This window comes from Meles meles, chromosome 4, assembly GCF_922984935.1.
Source record: "Meles meles chromosome 4, mMelMel3.1 paternal haplotype, whole genome shotgun sequence".
NCBI classification, from domain to species: domain Eukaryota; kingdom Metazoa; phylum Chordata; class Mammalia; order Carnivora; family Mustelidae; genus Meles; species Meles meles.
The window spans coordinates 145,871,001-145,893,603 of NC_060069.1; the positions used below are offsets into that span (position 1 = coordinate 145,871,001).

General features: G+C 37.9%; 1 pseudogene; it reads left to right on the forward strand.

Moving 5' to 3' along the window:
- Positions 1-4,591: 4,591 nt before the first annotated feature.
- Positions 4,592-5,070, forward strand: LOC123940438 (annotated as a pseudogene).
- Positions 5,071-22,603: the final 17,533 nt, after the last annotated feature.

Here is a 22,603-nt window from a genome sequence, read left to right on the forward strand (position 1 = left end):
GAGATTCACATTTGATTCAATAGACTAAGTAAAGCAGATTGCTCTCCATAATGTGGGTGGGCCTCATCCAATTAGTTGAAGACCTCACACAAGTAAAAGAGAACGCCTCCCATCTGATTGCCTTCAGACTCCAACTAAAACAGAAGCTTTTCTTAAGTCCTAGCAACTTTTAGACTAGCAATTTTTAGACTTCTCAGTCTCCATAATTGCATGGCTCAATTTCTCATAAAGAAGAAACAAACAAACATATTGGTTCTGTTTCTCTGGAAAATCCTAATGCAAAGTAGGACTCCCACAATCCTGATGGGCACATTGAACATTTGTCCAGACAAATCACAAATCAGGTGATCTAGCCCAATGCCTTAACTGTGCCAAAATTTCTTAAATGTATGAATATGAATATTTGAATAAATAAAAACTTAAATGCATGAATAAATAAATGACTGAATGTTAGAATTGTCAAGTGTTTTCTATGAATAAAAATGGATGTCTCTCCAATCATTCAGGGCTGAGAGTTTTTCAAAAACAAGTGTTCAGATGGCTAGTTTCTTTCCTACACAATGTAAAGCAATTCCAAATGAACCAGAAAGATTTCTGGAAACTGAAGGCTGGATATGTCCATGTAGACCAAATATCCAGTTGAAAACTAACCAGCGTAGACTATCTTTCAGATTGCTTATGCCAAGTAAGACCAGCCAATGTGTTTCCACAAATAAATGAGTTTCAAAAGCAACATTATTCAAAACCTTCACCTTGTCAGATATTTTGTGCGCTCTATACTTTGCTGAAGCAAAGCTGATCACCACTGCTTTCTTGCAACCTCTCCTCTCCTACAGTAGACGCCCATCTCTTAAAATCTAAGCAGCTGAAAGAAATGGGAAATTCAAACACACACAAACCCAAAACCCTTATCCTTTCATCTGTACTAGAAATCTAGGGGGAAATGACATTCTCTGTCTGAAAATAAAATAAAAATTCAGGTAGAAAGGCATACCCCTTTCTCTAACTCTGTTGAGAGTCTCTATTTGTTAAAAAAAAAAAAAAGTGTTAGAAATGGGGATTTTTTTAAGGTAATTGAACATTTACCTTAAAAGAGTCATCTAAAAGTTATTGAGCCCTAAATCTAGGTCTATGACCTCACATTTCTTTTCTCAACTAATCTTTTTAAAACAGTGCTTTAAGAAAGTTATTATTGTCTTCATAATGAAATTAATATTCAAATGGGTTTCATAATTTGTCCCTATCCATACTTATTGGGTGTCAGGGCCCAAATTCATCCTGTCTCTGACTCATGAAATTTCAACTCCATCATTCTGACTTTAAATATAATTATATGGTCAGACTCATAGTTAGCCACTCCATGAAGTTCTGGCCAAAGGCAGCAATGATTTTGGTTATCACAGACACTACTACAGACATTAAACTGACACCTACTGAGAGACATTCTGGGTAAGGTGGTTTGGAAAGTCTATGTCTAGAATTTTCTAATGCTCCTGATAAAAGCTCTGATACCTGGATTCTTGGGATGTTATCCTATGTGAATATGTCCAAACTGCAGCACTAATATCAGATACACTCAGGCAAAATTAAAGAGGCCTCCTCTCTTTTATATATTATATATCTGAGTCAGGAAGAGAACAGAAAAATGAAGTCCTGACCTTTTAAAATACGTGTTTGCTTGAACTATTTCACTATTTCACTCAGTTCAGACAGAGGTGTGCTGGATATCATACTACTCTATAATTTATCTTCTCCAGAAACAAATCCAGACCCATCAACTCTAGGGTGACTCTGTATATTGCACACACATACAACACACAAACTCATTGCACAACCCTTTCATTATTTCATTGTCTAACTGTGTTCTCTCCAACTAGAAGACACTTTCAGAAATGTCAAGCAATTACTGACTTCTGAGTCTTTGTTAACAAAACAATGAAATAAACCACAATTTCCTGTCCCTAGCACTTCACCACATGATGTTGGTGCAGTGCCTAGCCATGAAATGCCAGATGGTCCAGAGACATTAATTGTTCAAGAATAACATCATACACACTTTGAATAGAAGTATATTTTAACAACATCTCTGCTGCTGTCATGGGGGCAAGAAGTCCTATAGCTATACTCACACTTGGGCTTTTACAACTAGTATAGATGACAAGCTTCACTAGAAAATTTCCTGGAGGGTTGTACTACCCTTAACCATGCATCCTTGTAGTATCACTGGAGGTTTGTGTCCAAAGCCTAGAACCAAATATTTATATGGATATTTAGAAAAGTAATATTGAATACTTATGACATGAATTGCCAATCCCCAGTTTCATGGTGCTGTGTCATTGAAAATATTGATGCTAAAACATGGAATCCTACAGATATCTCTGAAGGGTGCTAACCTATCCTGAGGTTGGTGTGGAGAGAATATCTACAAACCCATGAAACACTCCTTAGATTTCAAAAATTAAATGGAATTCATCCTGATATTTTGTCAATTCTGCAAAGATCAGAAACTTATTTCCATGAAGGCATTGACTAAAAGTGAAAATCTACCAACCTGTTAATTGATTTTTATATTGAATAAAATTTTAAGTAAGTAAATATATATATGCTATCCCACTTTGCACAAAACTGCAAAAAATAATTTTGTGCCCTTGGGAAGTAACCAATAACCCTGGGCAAAAATCAATATCAACATTTCCAGACTGCCAACAGAAGAAAGTCTGCGTTGTGGTCATCTCCTTTGCAAAAATGAGCTAAAAGCAGCAATGGCCACGGTTGCCAAACTGTGGAAAGAACGAAGATGCCCTTCAATGGACGAATGGATAAGGAAGATGTGGCCCATATATATTATGGAATATTATGCCTCCATCAGAAAGAATGAATACCCAACTTTTGTATCAACATGATGGGACTGGAAGAGATTATGCTGAATGAAATAAGTCAAGCAGAGAGAGTCAATTATCATATGGTTTCACTTATTTGTGGAGCATAACAAATAACATGGAGGACATGGGGAGATGGAGAGGAGAAGGGAGTTTAGGGAAATTGGAGGGGGAGATGAACCATGAGAAACCATGGACTCTGAAAAACAATCTGAGGGTTTTAAAGGGGCGGGGGGTGCGAGGTTGGGTAGCCAGGTGGCGGGTATTATGGAGGGCATGTATTGCATGGAGCACTGGATGTGGTGCATAAACAATGAATTCTGTTACGCTGAAAAGAAATTTTAAAAATGAGCTATAAGACCCATATAACCACCTAAAAATGTGGCCACTATAATCTCAGAATTGTGATCACCAAACGTTAACATTTCTGCCACCTAATCTGAATTATTTGTCCACATTGTTTGGAGAGTAAAAATAATGAAAACAGGGGCACCTGGGTGGCTCAGTGGGTTAAGCCTCTGCCTTCAGCTCAGGTCATGATCCCACGGTCCTGGGATCGAGCCCCACATCAGGCTCTCTGCTCAGCAGGGAGCCTGCTTCCCTTCCTCTCTCTGCCTGCCTCTCTGCCTACTTGTGATTTCTGTCTGTCAAATAAATAAATAAAATATTAAAAAATAATAATAATAATAAAAACATGCTGAAGTTCAATTTGACCAGAGGACACTGGTCAAATTTAAATAATCAATGTAGGGCCTTTCTCAATATACTTTTTAAAAGTTATACATCAAATTGTAAGGTAATGCAATGGGTTGTCATTATCACAGATTATTGAAATATAGATGGATTTTTCTTTAAGGTTCGTACTTTCCCTTTCCACTTTCTCACCTAATTCAGGCAAATAGTCTATTCTAGTTATTTCCTGAGGATGTGGGTGTGCCAGGGTAGGGTGGAAAACAGAAGCTTCCTACGAGTCCCTGGTTTATTTCTCCACATCCTAATGCCATAAAATGGTTATTTGGGGGCGGGGGAATGAATCTGGGGAAGCTATCAAAAATTATAAAGGGAGAGATTTTCCCTGAATACGAGAAAAATAGTCTACTAGGCTGGGAGACAGCAGAAGAAAGACAAAGTAGGGTGGTTTAGAGAGAAACCGTATTGACTCTGCTCTCCATTTAGAACTTCAGTGAGGAGGCAAGATCCTGATGTGGTTTAGGAGACAGAGAATAAATGTGGGTATTGCCCTTTTTCCTAGATCACAAATTAGACATCAAGGCAAATCAAGCCATAGATATGTCCCAGAAGTCCCTTACTAGCGAATAAATAGCGTAAAAGCTTAAGAATGATGGTTCAGTTTTCAAGCCTGACATGAAAACCTCAGAGAGACCCACTGGACCTGAAGCCCTAAGTAGACAAGAATGAGAGTTGTCTCAGTAGTTTACTGTATGGATCATGGAACAAGGACCAAATGGAACCATGAATTGGTCAGCAAATATCTGCGTGGACAGATGACTCAAAAACAAGATGGGTCATACAACTATCTTGAAATTACATACATCTCTCTGGAACTTAAACCCAAGCCAGGAAATAGAGAGACAGTTTAAATGTCTGCTATCAAAAAAAAAAAAAAAAAAAAAAAAAAAAAAAAACTAAAAATTCAAAGAGATCTTGCAGGTGACCACCCCCACCGCTGGAGCTGCCCCTGCTGCCCAACCATGGTCAATCCCACTGTGTTCTTCAACATCACTATTGAGGGCAAACCTTTGTGCCCCATCTCCTTCCAACTGTTTGCAAAGTTCCAAAAACAGCAGAAAACTTTTGTGCTCTGAACACTGGGGAGAAAGGATTTCATTATAAAGGTTCCTGCTTTCGCAGGATTATTCCAGGACTTCTGTGCCAGGGTGGTAACTTCACATGCCATAATGGCACTGGCAGCAGGTTCATCTACGGGGAGAAATTTGATGATGAGAATTTCATCCTGAAGCATATAGGTCCTGGAATCTTACACATGGCAAATGTTAATGGTTCCCAGCTTTTCATCTGTACTGCCAAGACTGAGTGGTTGGATGGCAAGTATGTGGTCTTTGGCAAGGTGAGGCAGGACGTGAATATTGTGGAACCCATGGAGTGCTTTGGGTCCAGGAATGGCAAGACTAGCAAGAAGATCACCACTGCTGACCCTGGACAAATCTAATAAATTTGACTTTTGTTTTATCTTAACTACCAGCTTATTCCTTCTGTAACTCAGGATAGCACCCCTTTGCTCCCATCTGCTCAAAATAGTCTATAATCTTTGGGATCTCGCTGTACTTCTATCAGTTTGTATTTTCCTACTCTCCTCTAAGTCTAGCTGGATTGCAGAGTTACGTTTATGATTTTGAGGTAAAAATTCATATGATAAAATAAAGATAAACAACAACAACAACAAAAGATTTGAAGAAAAATTTAGTTGATTTGTAGAAGAATCAAGTCATGTTTCTTACACCCTTGGTTTATTTTGGACTGAGATTTGTACCTGTTATAACAGATAATATAATTAACACTTGTATCATGAATTACTGTTTGTGAGTTAGCTTCCAAGTACTCTGATCTTCCAGATTTTCCTAATATCATGAACACAACGAAACTGTAGGGCATCATCTATAGACCCATCTAATTTGTTGTCATCTATCCTCACACATATTTTTCACTTCATATATTTGCTCACATTGTGTATTTCACTTCTTCCTTCTCTCCAGTTTTTTTTTTTTTTTAGTGAAGAGATACTACGTGCAAACCATGATAGAATAATAGTGTCTTTATTTTCTATGATTTTATGAGTTACCATTTATTGTACATTAATCATACTCAGAGCTTACAAGAATTATCCCCTCTTCACAAACATAAAAAGTGAATTCAGCATCATGATCCCTTTTTACACACTGAAAACAAAAGCTTGGAAAGCTACATAACTTGCCTAAAGTCAAACTGATTGAAAGTAGAGGAAATGAGCCTCAAAATCTCTTTCTTTTCTAAACCACCAGCCCAAGTTGATCTCTGGTTTGCTACTACCTTTTGAAAACATTGTCACTTCAATATATAGTACCTAATTTTCTTTTTCCTTCTTTTCCCTTTCTCATCACACATCTAGTTCACAATAAAGGTTATTATAGGATATCCTATTCTTAAGTCATTACTTATGTTTTACATTTACCTTCTAAACCAAAATGGAAACAACCAAAGATCATAGATGAGGCCTCCTTTTAGGGATGCTTTTCCTCATACTTCTTACTTTGTCATAAATAGTAGTGTACTTCTGGCAATATTTAATCTTGCCATAGTCTCTCTTCTAAATAAATAAATAAATAACCTGACATTTCCTTATACCTCTTTTCCTCTACATACTTATCCAATCCCTTTTCTTCTTTCTATACCCAAGATTCTTTAGTCTGCATTCTCTATATTTACTAGCTCACTTCCTACTCACACCCCAACCCACTGCTATATGATTTCTTTACCTACTAAGCTACTAACAGCTCTTTAGAATATCACCAATAAATTCTTTTATGCAAAATTCATTGAAAACCTTCTGGTCTTTATCTAATTAGCTGTGTGGCACATAAATAAAGCTAAGTAGAAAGAGGGATTGTCTGTTGAGCACTTTTTCCAAAAGTATAAGCTTTAAAGCATTTATTTCTGAGATGATACATTTCCATACCCAGGTGAGTTGTTAAAACCATGGTGTAGAGTTCAGTAATTCATCAGTTGTGTAAAACACCTAGTGCTCATTACATCACATGCCCTCCTTAATGCCCATCACTCAGTTACCTCATCCACATTCAAAATTAGTGGTACACCATATGTTAACTAATTGAATTTAAATGATAAATAAATGAAAGAAAGAAAGAAAGAAAGAAAGAAAGAAAGAAAGAAAGAAGGAAAAAGAAAGAAAGCAAGCAAACCTGTGGTGTAAGTAAGTAGAGGGATCATTGTGAAAGCTAGGCAACATGACACAGGAAGAAAAGTCAAGGGCTTGCTCCTTCTGGGCAATGGAGTTCCCCATTACCTAATGGTCGCAGCCACCCAAGACTCTCTCCACTGACATAAGAACTTGGAATACTCTTCTTAAAAAGTGTCATCAGACTTGGGGGACCTGAAAGCTTCCTCCTGTACCACTTCCACCGCCTGAACCTCTGTTATCTCAGCTAATTTCAACTCATGCTTCAAGTCCTCACTTAAATGTCTCCTCATCACAGAAGGCTTCCATGCTCTCCAGGATGAATTAACTCCACCTTGCTTTAGACAACTTTACACCCTCTTCCATAAACTCATCACAGTTGTAATTACTTATTGAATATCTGTCTTTGCTAACTGTGATCTTCAGGAGGACAGATGGTCGTGTTCAGTTTCACAGCCCCAGGGCCCAACATAGTGTCTGGCAAATCAAAATTGCTTGATAACTATTCTCTGAATTGAACTGAATTGAAATTTTCTTAAATTGACTTTCTAATCACATTTTAACAGGTACATTTATAACATAGGTAACATCAAAAGAAGAGGGTTATTACGATGCTGCAATGTCTAAAAGAACTCTCAAAACAAACCCTGGTAAAACCTGAGAATATTTCACCTACAGAAGAAAAAAGAATTTAAAGCTATCATATGGAATAGAGCCTAGAATTACTCCCTATGACCAAACTAGATCACAGAGGAACAATTCGGCTCCATATAAGAAAAGACTCTCTAGCAACTGAAGCTAGCAAAATCAAAAAATCATACATCAAAGTGGGAGCAGTTCTCTACCCCTGATCTAGTTTAAATAGACATGATCCTAAGAATGGCTTCCTCTCATTGGACAGGTAGTTGGAGGATTTGTGTCCTGAAAATATTTCCACACTCTCAGGTTTCCTTTGTAAGTGAAGGAAAAGGAAAACAATATATCATCTCTCTTCCCCTTGAACTATCCTAAGTTTAAAGGGGAAAGATGCATAAAGCAGAGAAGTAGACATAAACTCTTCAGAAGAGAATTGTGTTTAATACACACTGTTGTTATGATTTATTTTTACCCCAGGTATATTGAGCTTGTTCTAATGCAATTTTCATGTTCAATTTGTTTTTAGTTGAGGTTTGTTTGTTTGGTTGGTTGGTTTACTTGTCTCTTAGTATCTACGAATGTTTTATCCATACAAAGAACTTCTTGTACTTTGCCCTTTATTCTGAATTTTGTAGCCCAAGTTTGTGGTTCAATGAGGAGCAATTGCTCAACAAACATGAAAATGATGATTGCTTATTGTTGGTATTTAATGCAATTATTCAAAAATTTAATAAACACTTTTATAGAAGCTCAAAATTTCCAGTCAGTACACATCCCTTGAGACAGAACTGGTAGCAAGAAGTAGCTTAGACAGTTTAGAGGGGGGGAATTATTTTTGAAAGAAAATCATGAAGCCATAATATTAGTTTAATTGATAATAGGGTTCTAGGGTTAAACACACTTTCTGCTTTAGTAACCATTTTATTTCACATACTTTCTGTATGGACTTTCTTGACTCTCAATGTCAGGGAAAAACAGAGGGCAAATATGGAGGCATTTGGAACTAAAATTACACAAGGAAGTCTCTAACAAGACAGATACAATATATAAGCTGAGATTGTTTTTTCATTTACCCCATTATCTTCAATATTATTTAGTCTTTCTCTTCTATTTAGCAATACAGCACATGAACAACAGTTTTCTTATAAAGAAAATCAAATTTTTTTCTTTTGAGAAAATAGGTGTTTTGGTGATTCAAATAAGCCCATTTAAAAATAAAATAACTAAATGATAAATTTAAATTTGACTTGAGCAAATATTAGAGCATGTCAAATATTATAACATAATTGAGATTATTTTTATCCCTTTGATACTCATTCTCCAGAATATAGAGAATTTTTATCAAGTTTCTCAAAAGAACACAGACATATACAAGACATTGGGAAGGACCTAGAAGAAGCAAATAAGAAGATACACACATGAGCATATCAGAGTGGAGTGAAGATACACACATGAGCATATCAGAGTGGAGTGGTTTACAACATGGTAGCAGCCTGGACAGGAGACACACCTCTTACACAGCCAGATACTTGCTCAGAGTGGTTTACCTTTAAGACCAAAACAGGTAACCAAAAGTGAGAGTCTAATGAGAGCCCACTGAGCCTCTAAAACCTCAGAAGTTGGCTGGATAAAGTAGTGTCAGGAAAAGCCTCAAAGCTACTCTATCTTGACTTCAGAGAGATTTCTACTGTGGAAAACTGGAGTTGGAGTACTTTTCTCTTTTCCTTCTGCTAACTAGAGCATAATAAACAAACAAACTGGGACATTATACATAAAACCTACATAAGAAGACTATGGAAGATAGAGAGAACAGAAGGTCTAGCCAGAGATTTTGAGACCCATGGAAAGACACAGTGATAAGTTCTCTTGGCTTTTAGCTTTTGGGTTTTGGATTTTCTTTGCTTCAGGTATTCCAGACTGCTTTCCTGGAAAAAACAGTAATCCAGAAACACCAACATGTACCCAAAAGCGAACAAACAAAACACTAAACTAAACTTGCTCCCATTATCCAAAAGGATCATATCAATCGGACTGAAAACTTCTCAAATAACATCCTACTCTAGCTAAATACCACAGAGAAATTTGTTCCCAGCCCCCAACCTTACTCTCACCAGCAAAGACAAAGTAGAGTACAAAGACTTCCACCTTTGCCAAGGTATAATGGAGCCCCCCCAACCCTTCCACTAGAGTAGTATCAGACAAGACCCATATGGGAGCAGGGCTTTTCACTATGCCAGGTCCCATTCACCACCCAACTGCATTCCTGCATTGTCAGTGGGGAGGCTTTATTTCCATCCCTGTCCCTCCCTCATGCCTCTGGATTGTGTCAGAGGTGGCCTAAAAGAAAATCAGAACTTTCATCACTACCTAGTGGTAAGAAGGACAACCTCATCCCCATGGTGTTGGTAGAGGCCATCTGAGGAGTAGTAACAAGGTACTCCTGCCTCTCCAAGCTAGGGTAGTATCAGCAGAGACCTAGCAAAAAGCCTGACTTTCTAATCACACCCATACCCAGCAGTAATGAGGATCATCTCTTCTCCACTTGCCAGTGGGAAGCATGGATTTCCACCCATCCTAGCTATAATTTGGCAGTGCCCCTCTTCACCTACTAGATCTAAGCCAGAAGAGGCTTAGTATAACAGAAGATTTAAATAAGATCCAGACATCTATGTTTTTATCAAAAATCATTCATCCTCAGAGGACAGCACCCAATCACTCCCGTATCCCCAGCCTCTAGCCGTGCTCCGAGCTCACCCAGCCCGCGACCAGTTCAAGGTAACCCCGAGCTGAGAGTTCAGTCCTCGGCTCTGTCTCTGTAGCCGGCTTCTCTGTTCTAATACCTGCGAGCTCTGCAACACTCCGACACCCCCGATCCTTCTGTGACCCTGCGGGACCAAGAACCAGGAAAATCTCAACATGAATGAGGTGACATAGTCAACAAACAACAATACCAAGATGACACAGAGGATAGAAATATCTGACAATGATGTTAAAGCAGGAACATTTATAAACATGATTGAAATACATGAAAAAATAGAAAGCCTCCGCAAAAGCATAGAAAATACGTAGAAGAATTGAATAGAAATTTTGGAATTTTGGAAAAATATAATATAAAAACAAAAAATTAATGGATGGTCTCAACAACAGAATGGAGAAGACAGAGTAAAGAATCAGTGAACTTGAAGAGAGAACAGGAGAAATTTTCTATTCTGAAAACAGAGAGCAGATAGTTTGGGGTAGGGTTAGGGAAAGGGGAGACACATCAGGGACCCATGGAACTTTAACAGAATATCAAACCTGTGTGTCCTTGGAGTCCCAGAAAGGAAGGAGAAAGAGAATGGCTCTGGAAAACTACTCAGGAAAAGAATCTGAAGATCTGAATAACACCACTAAGCACCATCAGCATTCTTCTTTTCTATCCTTAGAAACTAGCGTCTGGCTTGCTGAATTTTGGGAAAGCAATATTGGCTTCATGATGCAGTATCAGAGGGCAGTTGATGCAGCATCCCAAGCCTAATTCAAAGATACATATTTTGGCAGAAGTTGTGTAAATTAAAAACTCCTTTTCTGACTCTAATAATTTCCCAATTCACCCTTAGTTCTGGTCCCTTCGATGAAGTGAACCTGAGACATCCCCCAGGGACATAGTGTAGGGTTGACAGCAGGACCACAGCCCAAATCAGGCAGTTGGAGCTGGATTTGGCCATGAGGAGGGGCAGAATAGTTGAATCTAACCCTTAGAGTCTCTATTCTGGGGAAAGGGAACAAAGTCTATCCTATACTGCTTCCTTTAACAAAAACCCCTGGCTGGGGAGCTATGAGTAATGCTTCAACCTTGAAACCACCTAAGAATCTGATCTTTAAACGGTTAAAGAAAAAATGTGATTTCCAAAGTTTCTAACAGTTATTGGATTGCTAAATATGCACTGCAAACTGGCATTTTGTTTGAGAAGACAGAATGGGATTTCAAAAGGCAAAGTCTGGGGCAGAGTCTGGAATAAGGAGTTTGCAAAAAAAGAAGCTAAATTTTTCCATTGAACAAATTAACAGTAAATTCCACAAGCAGTGATAATGTCTGCTTTGAAAATATTTCCTTTGAAATGGGTGGAAGGTGAATCTGGGGACTAAGAGTAAAGGGGAAGGGGGAAGACCATAAAGTGAAAGAGTAGACTTACAAAAATGACAGCAAAAATGGCAGCAGTTCGGGGACCCAAAAAGAAGTATAATAAGGTAAGAGACACCCAGAACAGAAATAGCTGGTGAACTTGAGAAAGGGTTGTCCACTTATTCAAATTTAGGTTGTTTACTCATGTGTACTGTAATTCCTTGCCACCGCCACCAAGCCTTCACGTAAAGTTCTCTGTAGCAGGTCTGGGCTGGAGATACAAAAGAAAAACAGAGGACAGGTGACTGTCTGTGGCTTTGAATGAACTGGTGTGGGCAGGAGACAGGTACAGCGTGATGGCAGATCCAGAGTGAATGAAAGGGAGACAGGAAGAGCAAATGGGAGAATATGAGACGAAAGCATCTTGTACCCACTGTCTTCCACTTCCCTACCCAGGGTAAAAGGACACAAGGTATTAGACTGCATCATTTAGTGCATTTGTGCAGGAGGGGCTCAGTTATCGGATTTGCATTTGGAAGGTCAGAGTTTTGACTCCAGAAGGCTGAAGCTCTTGGGAACATTTAGCTCATACATTTTTCTACTTGAGGATTCTTGAACTCTTGCAACTTATAGTATCTGCCATTGATCATTATAAAGGTTTCCAAGCAGAGCTGGGTGAGCTTACCCCTCAGGCTATTACACAGGTTTGTGCACGTTTCCTATCCAGGGTTCCCTGACAACAAATAAGACAAATATTAAAATGACATAAATAGGGGTGCCTGGGTGGCTCAGTGGGTTAGGTCTCTGCCTTTGGCTCAGGTCGTGATCTCAGGGTCCTGGGATCGAGCCCCACATCAGGCTCTTTGCTCAGCGGGGAGTCTGCTTCCTCCCCGCCCTCTGCCTGCTGCTTTGCCTACTTGTGATATCTCTCTCTCTCTCTCTCTCCGTCAAATAAATAAATAAAATCTTTAAAAAATAAATAAATAAAATAACATAAATCTTACATAGCAAATAGAATTCAGATATTTTAAGACAAAAAGTATCAATCAAAGGGTACCTGGGTGGCTCAGTCCTTAAACATCTGCCTTCAGCTCAGGTCATGATCCCAGGGTCTGGGATCAAGCCCCACATCAGGCTCTCTTCTTGGTGGAAGCCTGCTTCTCCCTCTCTCTCTGCTTGTGTTCCCTCTCTCAATGTGTCTCTGTCAAATAAATAAATGACATCTTTTTTTTAAAAAAAGTATCAGTCAAGCTGTCCTTAGCTAGACCCAATTATAAATCAGGAAGCGTGTGTCAGCTGGTAGAGAAATCGTGTTGGGTGTTATGTAGAAATCTGGAGCACTAAAGGTCTGTCCACTTAGTGCTTAGTGACCTCTGCTGCTTACTTACACAGTCCTCTTGGTTTGAATCTCCCTGATCACAGAGCCTATGATAGGGACTTGAACCCAGATACAGGTGGCTTATTTGGGGGTGAGATACCAGGAAGTAGAAATGAGGGTGTGGGAGGGTGAGAAGAGAACGAAGGAAGGTAATATAGAGCTGCATTCTCATAGAGGATTTGATCCTGCCAAACCCTCTGAAAAGAAAACAAGTACCTCTCTGAATCATCTCCTCCGAGGGACAGGAGGAAGAAGTATTTCTCCAACAGCTTCCCGTCATCGTTGGTTAAGCATTGCTCCCAGGGACAGAAATCTCTGCCACCCCCAGTCCATACTTCTCTGAGCCAATTCTCAGGAAAACAAGACCCAGCTACCAGCAGATAAGTCTGAACTCCCAGAGTGTGGACATTGTGGCTGAAATCAGAGGTAGGCTAAGAGGAAGAGTACAAAGAAGGTACAAAGAGACTCTGCCCCAACGCAGTGCCCAAAGCAACCACCCAAGTCCATGCCATGTCCTTTCCAGCTCCCACAACAAAATTGTGAGAGACAGCCCAAGAGTCTATAGAATTCAGCTTGCTGTCCCCCCAAAAGTAAAGGTTTTCCTCCTTATCATGCCTCCTCCAAAAAAATTCAGCCTTCAGCAAATCAATTAACCAACTCGTTCAATTGAATTATTACCAATTGAAAGATAAATAGTGTCTGTCACTCCCCTCATGAAGTATATGATTCATTGATAGAAACAAACCCATGAAGAGATAATTTCTAATAACGTGGGGAAGATAACTAAAGAACTATAAACAAGGACACAGAAGGCTCGAAAAGGGCGGTGATGAGGCCCTGAGCCCATCAGGGGAGTGGGGCTGTGGTCAGTGATGTTCCCCTGAAAAGGGTATTCTAGGTGCATGGAATAGCTGGGAAATACACACACACACACACACACACACACACACACCCCAGCATGCTGTGTACTTCTCTTTTCCTTATTTGCTTCTTTCAACTTTTAGATCTGATGGTAGTGCATTAAGCTTTTCTTTATAATTTTTTTTATGTTTAAGAACTTTTTAATGTTCATCCTATGAAAACAAGCTACTTCTGGTAGTGGGAATTTGGGGGGGTGGGTTGTTTGTTTTAATTCCCTACCCTCAGTACAAAGCTATTGAGACTCTCAAGATTTGCTGAATAATTTAAGGATGAGTGAATGAGTGATATTTATAATCTCCTTGAACTCTATAACCTAAAAGGAGATTTGGAACATTCTATGGTAGACAAGTCACAGGATCATCAATTAAGAGAAAACAAAAAAATCCCGGAGGTGTAGTACTGCATCCCTAAGACATTTGATTACTTAACTTCCAGGAAAAGTTGTCCATTCCCAAAATCTAGAAAGAATAAATTTTATTTATAAGTACATTTTATTTTAAATTTTATTTATAAAGTATAAAAAATTTTCAAATAAGTTATTGGAATTATTTGGATATTTATGGGTGTTAAGGCTTTATCCATCACAAAAATCACCTCTATATAGAAATAGAGGGAGGGGCGCCTGGGTGGCTCAGTAGGTTAAAGCCTCTGCCTTCGGCTCAGGTCATGATCCCAGGGTCCTGAGATCGAGCCCCACATTGGGCTCTCTGCCCAATGGGGATGCCCAGTGGGGAGCCTGCTTCCCCACCTCTCTCTCTGCCTGCCTCTCTGCCTACTTGTGAGCTCTCTCTGTCAAATAAATAACTAAAATCTTTAAAAAAAAAAAAAGAAATAGAGGGAAATACAGGAGTCCAGTTGCTCCTTTATGCATTAAATCCTCTTCTTTAATATGTTTCTGGGTTTCCTAGAGTCCACAGGCATTTTATGGAGTGGGTGATGAGTATGTCCATCTAATCAGTGTTCGAGGTACACTGCTCATGTTGTTGGCTATTAATTGAACCTGACCGTGGTAAGTGCATTGACCCCACAGTAGCTTACCTGCGTTCTCAATTCAGCAAGTCATGTGTAGTAAGGTTGAATATTTTGTTTTCACTTTTAATTTTGCATTCTTTGTAAAGTGTAATTTTTATGTGTGTATTACTATTTAATTTGAATACCAACTAATATGTGACGTTCTTATCTAAAGGAATAATCTTTGGACAACTTTTCAATCATTTTTGTAGAATTGGTGATGGATTGGTTCAGGTGCGTCTGTACATCAGAGGCTTGGGTTTGGTTAAGACTTAAAGCAGAAAGTTACAAAATACTATATAAGTTTAGGAAAGCAGTCTATTTTTAGGGAGAAAATTCAAGCTAACCAACCCATGGGCATCAGAAATGAGGTCGGTTCATACTCTAGTAGCTAACACTTTAAAAATCAGAAAAATAATTATTCTAGGAAGTTGATTTTCCTACATGAAAACATAATTATTAATGTTTTAATATTATTTCTTATTTAATATTATTATTTAATATAATAATTAATGTTTTAATGTAAGAGAATAGTTTCACATTTTTTACTTAACTATTTGAAACACTTTATTTCCAAACATTTACCTCTGTAAATTATTCCTTTTTTTATCTTTTTTTTAATTATGTTAGTCACCATATAGCACATCATTAGTTTTTGATGTAGTTTCACATTTTAAATGTATCTATCTTGGTACTGTCCCTTTAACCAGTCTGTTTTTCATTATTTTATGGCAAAATGTTTGAATATATTTAACTTAGACCACTTTAAAACCTTTGAGAGGATGATTCTGGTCTAATTCATTGATCTAATATTATTACAAATAACTATCTTCATTTTACTGAATTCTTTTTAGCAAGGGAGTAATCATATTGACACTTAGTTGAAGGGAAACACAATAATCAAATCTAAATAATAAACTGAGTTAAAAGCTTTTGACCAGAACTTTAATCATGTATCATAGGAAATAAAAACATAGCTGTAGAATTTTTTAAATTACAATGACAAATATCCTATCCCACCAATCAAATACCTCTCTCTCTCTTCTGTCTTTTCTCTCTCTCTCTCTCTGTCTCTCTGTTTCATTCACTATTATACACCCACACACCCTCTACACACAATCTTGTTAAATCCTTTAATCAGTGGCCCATGAAACACTTGTTCTTTATCACTTCCCTTTTTTACTTTTTAGAAAAAGAATATGATAGTATCTATTTCTATGTAAGATAGTCCGTGGAAATTTGAAATAAGTTTCTAGATAGTTTTTCATAGTATATACTTTTTTAAGTAATAAGAAAATTGAAGAGTGTGTTTATTTTATATTCTTAAGCAACCAAATTTTACCTTCATTATCCTTATACAAACATACATGCATGAATAAAAAGCAACATGTGTAGTCTTTCTCCTCAGTTACACTGAGCATACATTTTATTCTGAAAGTATTGGAGAAAAAAGAGAATATTCTCCCAAAAATCAAGTTCACTTTTCCAGAGAACTATTTCATATTTGTTCCAAAGGTAATAAGAGTTCCTCACAACCAAATGACATACAGGAAGGAAAAAAAAAAAAAAAAACACGTAATTTCCAGGAAGAGCTAAAACTTTTTGAAAACTTTTCTGGGTTCTCCCATTTCTACTTAGAAAGTCACTGAAGTGACAAGACTTCAAATAAGGAAATTCCCCTCTGATTATAACTTACACAGGGTCAGAGAACCCTAGAGAAGTAGCTATGGCCAGGGGACATACCCTACCTAGGAGGTTACCGGTTGTATAGCAATCAGTCTCCTCCCTACATAGAAAACATCCTCCAGACCTGACAAGTCCCTAGGGAAATAACTTGGACTTTATGTGTAATATGAAAATGCCATGGAATTCTCTTCTCCTCTGCCCTTCCTTTCTTAGCTTGATAGAATCAATCTATTTCCAACCAAGTCATTTTCCTCTATAGTGTCATAAACCTAGCTATAAAAGGAGAAGCCATCCTATTTATTTTCACACTTGTTTATAAACCTCTGAAGTTCTTAAATTTTTTACAAGGAGAAGGAATAGAACTTTGAAGGTACACAGAGCGTAACAACAAAAAGAGGGAGAGAGAGAGAGAGAAAGAAAGAAGACAGGATACAGAGAAAAGTACAACTGGAGTAAAAACCACTTCTTGAAAAGAATGGACCTACCTATAAACCCATTCCTTTTGTAGTTGTTTAAAGATTATCCCATGAATTGAAAGGGACCAACACAGGTGATTCATGAGAATAAGGAAAAATATGAAAACAGGGTTGTGCCTACTTTCTTTCGAGTCTCCCGTCTTCTAAGTCTCAGCTACCACCTAAACATATACCACAAAAATGTTAACTATAGTCTTGGCAGCAGATCCCCAACCCCACCCCAAACACATTGGTGGAACTCACACTGGTCATCTCCTCCTTCTCCAGGGGAGCCAAAGTTATTCAAAATAAGTTTCAGACTCTCCCAAGTTCTGCCTCTTAGTCCTGAATTCCTTGCTGTTTCCAGTAGCATAAAGGCAACAAAGGAAATAAGATGATGGGTTCAAAAACCAGAAGCACATTTTCCCAGTACTGAAAATTCCGTGGATCCCACAACCCCCAAATCTTGTGATTCCTTCAAATGGCTCCCATCTTGGAATAAGGCCTGGGTGAGGATGAAAGAGAAGAATTTAGCAAGGGTGAGTTCTGTAACATCATCACACACTTCCCTGGTGGCACCAATCACTAACACTCTATCCCATAGCTGGTATTTAATTTAATACACATATCACTGATAGACCAAAAAATTGAATAATTGAACGTACAACTACAATGCATTCAAATAAAGTTGGTACCTGGGGCCAGGAATATGTCATCTTGGAGATTTATTTCTTCTGGACAGACTCACATGAGATACTGGTGGTGTTCAGCTATCTCAGTTTTTAGCTTATCCACCTTTGGCCATCATCTCCTAGCAGGCAAAATTCCAAACAAGACTTTGTTAGGTTTTTTTTCCCCCTTCTTCTGACTTCAAATTTTTCTCATTGTTAAGCAGCTTATTACATTTTCTGATAAAAATTCCCCCTTTGAATTATGAGAGAGAAAATTCAAGTACAACAATAAAAGTCACTTGTGAGACCCCACAGTGACTCAGCTGCTAACAGGAATTCAAATTTAGTTTTCAATATTCCAACATATAGCCCCAAATAGTATCATAATTATTATTTGACCACCACCAAGAGGCCTTCCAAATGACCCTGTCCAAAATAGAATCTTAGTCATTTTTCAACCAGACAATACACAAACAAGTCTATGTACTTTCTGACATTGGCAATAGTATACTATCTAGAAATAAGGGAAATAGTGCTTTTGTTCAAAGCAATGAAAAACTGACTCCTCTTTGTGTGGATTTGTATCAGGGAGTCGTTTTGTTTGTTTATTTGTTTGGTTTTTGGTTTGTTTGGTTTTTTTTTTACTAAATCTACAGTTTATTTGAGATTTAGTTTGGATCTTTTCAAATCAAAGACATGAAAGTGTAGGAAAGCTTTGCTCAATACCACACAAAATAAAATATGTTTTCAACATAAAACTTGCCACCCATGGATTTTTTTTCTCATTAGCTACACAAACCAGATTGTAGTGGATTTTGATTAAAGTAAATTATATTGAGAATTAATTGAAGTCTCCAAATTGCAAGTCGGAAAATGTTTGCTAAATATCCCATTCTAATGTTCCAGAAAAAAAATTCCTATTCATTACTTAACCAGGGTTATGAAGAAACATACGACATTAAGTCCCAGTGCCAAATAATTTTTAAAAATAGGAAACACATTTGTTTAGTATGTTTGTTTCATATGACCCTCAATATTTAATACACTTAAACCTCATATTCTTATTATGCATCTTAATACTATTAAATAAACTTAGCTTGATGATAAACACAAATTATTTAATAAGTACTATACCACTCTAGGATATAAAACTATTTCTACTCTGACGTTCACCTATTTGTGTTTATCCGCAATCCTGACATTTGTAAAAAGTATGCACAATAATTAATTGTTAAGTACTTAAGTTTGACACAAGAAATATCAGTCTGAGTACTATTCTCAAAGTACATAGAACCTACACATAATAGTGATTTTCAAACAGTTTAAGGCAGATACTAATCTGAATGGTACAACCTAGAAATATAGAAAAGGAGGAGATCTCGTTGGCTAGAAAATAGTAAAGCCCAAAAAAGGCGTGACAGTTGCGCTTACTTGCTGAAGTCAGGGCTTCTGGGTGTCTGGGAATATGGAGATGGGATACAAGTTAAAAACTCCAAGCATAATGCTGAAAAACTAAAAAAATAAAAAAAACCTCACAGCATAAAGATAGACCTGATATTTTTCATCATCAAGGTTATGGTATAAACTCTCAGCAGAATGACTCTGTGGAGAAATTAGTATAGAAAAGAGAAGAGAACGCAAATGACTAATTCTTGAGAAACTCCTATGACGGGGCTAGGGAGGGAAAAGAAGAAAAAAGTGAGGATGTGGTGGTGCCACAGAAAAGATGGGTGAGAGCTTTTCAAGGAAGTGTTTCCAAATAGAATCACATGCAGCTGAATAGCCCAAGAGAGTGAGTGTTTTTAAAAGGTCATTGGTTTTCACTGGGAAGAGGTCACTAATGACTTCCCACAAGCAGATTCAGGAGGCTAAAATTCCCTTCAAAAGTTTACAAACAAAACAGAAATGGAAAAAATGAGAGTGAGTGTAGACGATTTATTGAGGAGTTGGTTATGAAAAGGAAGAAAATAAATGCAAAGTTTATTAAAGGTATCAGGATCCAAAGGAAAAAAAGTTGATTTGTTTAAAGTAGTTGACCTCTAGGCATAACTAAGGTCAAGAAAAAATTCTTCAAAAGAAGGAAGAGAGGAAGGAAGGGATGGGGGAGGGAGGGAAGAGAAAGGAAGATAGTAGGAAGAAAGAGAAAGAGAAGGAGGGTGGGAGGAGGGAGGGAGGGAGGGAAGAAGGAAGGAGGGAAGGAAGGAAGAAAGGAAGGAAGGAAGGAAGGAAGGACAAGGTTGGTTGAGAACCCTAAGGAGGGTGGGATGTGCTGAGGTATGGGAGCAATGCCTGAAAAGCCTCAATCAGGGATGGGTCCCAAAGCAGAGAAAAGTTAACTAGAATAGAAGCTTAATCTCACAAAACAAACTGGGGGTTGCTGGGGGGAGGTGGGATTGGGAGAGGGGGAGGGGGCTATGGACATTGGGGAGGGTATGTGCTATCGTGAGTGCTGTGAAGTGTGTAAACCTGGCGATTCACAGACCTGTACCCCTGGGGATAAAAATACATTATATGTTTATTAAAAAAAAAAAAATTGGAAGGGGAGGCGAACCATAAGAGACTATGGACTCTGAAAAACAACCTGAGGGTTTTGAAGGGTCAGGGGTGGGAGGTTGGGGGAACAGGTGGTGGGTAATAGGGAGGGCACGTATTGCATGGAGCACTGGGTGTTGTGCAAAAACAATGAATACTGTTACGCTGAAAAAATAAATAAAATGGAAAAAATAAATAAATAAATAAATAAATAAATAAATAAAATGGGAAAAAAAAGAAGTAACAGTGGTTAACATTTATTGAGCACTGTTATATGCAAACAACAGTTCTAAATGCTTAATGTACATTACCTTTTTAACTACTTAAAAAATCTTGGGGCGCCTGGGCGGCTCAGTTGGTTAAGTCTCTGCCTTTGGTTCAGGTCATAATCCCAGGGTCCTGGGATTGAGTCTGGCATCAGGATCCTTGCTCAGCAGGGGAGCCTCTTTATCCCTCTGCTTGCTGCTCCCCCTGCTTGTTCTCTCTCTCTCTGACAAGTAAATAAATAAAATCTTAAAAAAAAAAATCTGACAAAGTGTCAGTGTCCAAATACACACTTATCTGACTTAAACTCAACTGTTAAAAGCTTTTATTTCTGGTTCATTACAGAGTGTCCCAAGATATAAAAGTACAGTCTCACTCAACGTGATTGGTTGAAGTTATATTCTTTTTTTTTAGAAGTTACATTCTTAAAACTAATTTACACATTCACGAAATATGGACCCCCACAACTTCTGATAATCAAAATACAGTTTCTTCATACAGTGTTTGCTACATAGATTATCCTTGGAGAGGCTCTGATGGTAGAAAAGGATAAACACTTATTCCTGCAACAGTGTCCTTCCAAGGAGAAATCCTTTGATGTTCATAGGTAGGGTGCACAAATAGAGTATATAAACTTGATTTCAGTAATTTTATTTCAATGAGCCAAAAGAAATCCTTTTCTACCATGCTACCTCTTTGTGGGTATTGCATGCAAACACCAAGCTAATACCTCTTTCTCTAGCCACCTCAAACCACACTAAACCCTATCCCAGTGAAAAGACTGGGGAATATAAGTTTTCATTAAAGTGAACAGAAACATTATTTCAATCATCCCTCTGCTGCTAAATTGAAATGATGTTTTTTAATCTTTTCTCACTTCTCCATAGAATTTGAAGGTATTCCCCAAATACCCCTTTTGGAGTTCTTATCTCCTTTTGTTTTATTGACTATAGTCAGCCCTGGATTACTTTCAACCTACCTGGGTTTTCTGGCATTTTATTTTTCACAGGCTCCTCTTCTTCTACCCATCCTTTAAATGTTGGGGCTTCTTCTATTATACGTCCTCTTTTTTCTCTTTCTTCATACTATTCCTTTAAAAAAGCTCATCCTCATGCAGCCAAGAATACTCTATCCAGCTAGGCTATCATTGAAAATAGAAGGAGAGATCAAAAGCTTCCAGGACAAACAAAAACTGAAAGAATTTGCAAACACCAAACCAGCTCTACAGGAAATATTGAAAGGGGTCCTCTAAGGAAAGAGAGAGCCTAAAAGTAGTAGATCAGAAAGGTACAGAGACAATATACAGTAGCAGTCACCTTACAGACTAATAGTGGCACTAAATTCATATCTCTCAATAGTTACCCTGAATGTTAATGGGCTAAATGCCCCAATCAAAAGACACAGGGTATCAGAATGGATAAAAAAACAAAACCCATCAGTATGTTGCCTACAAGAAACTCATTTTAGATGCGAAGACACCTCCAGATTTAAAGTGAGGGGGTGGAAAACAATTTACCATACTAATGGGCATCAGAAGAAAGCTAGGGTGGCAATCCTTATATCAGATCAATTAGATTTTAAGCCAAAGACTATAATAAGAGATGAGGAAGGACACTATATCCTACTCAAAGGGTCTGTCCAACAAGAAGATCTAACAATTTTAAATATCTATGCCCCTAACGTGGGAGCAGCCAACTATATCAACCAATTAATAACAAAATCAAAGAAACACATTAATAATAATACAATAATAGTAGGGGACTTGAACACTCCCCTCACTGAAATGGACAGATCATCCAAGCAAAAGATCAACAAGGAAATAAAGGCCTTAAATGACACACTGGACCAGATGGACATCACAGATATATTCAGAACATTTCATCCCAAAGCAACAGAATACACATTCTTCTCTAGTGCACATGGAACCTTCTCCAGAATAGATCACATCCTGGGTCACAAATCAGGTCTCAACCGGTATCAAAAGATTAGGATTATTCCCTGCATATTTTCAGACCACAATGCTCTGAAGCTAGAACTCAATCACAAGAGGAAAGCTGGAAAGAACCCAAATACATGGAGACTAAACAGCATCCTTCTAAAGAATGAATGGGTTAACCAGGAAATTAAAGAA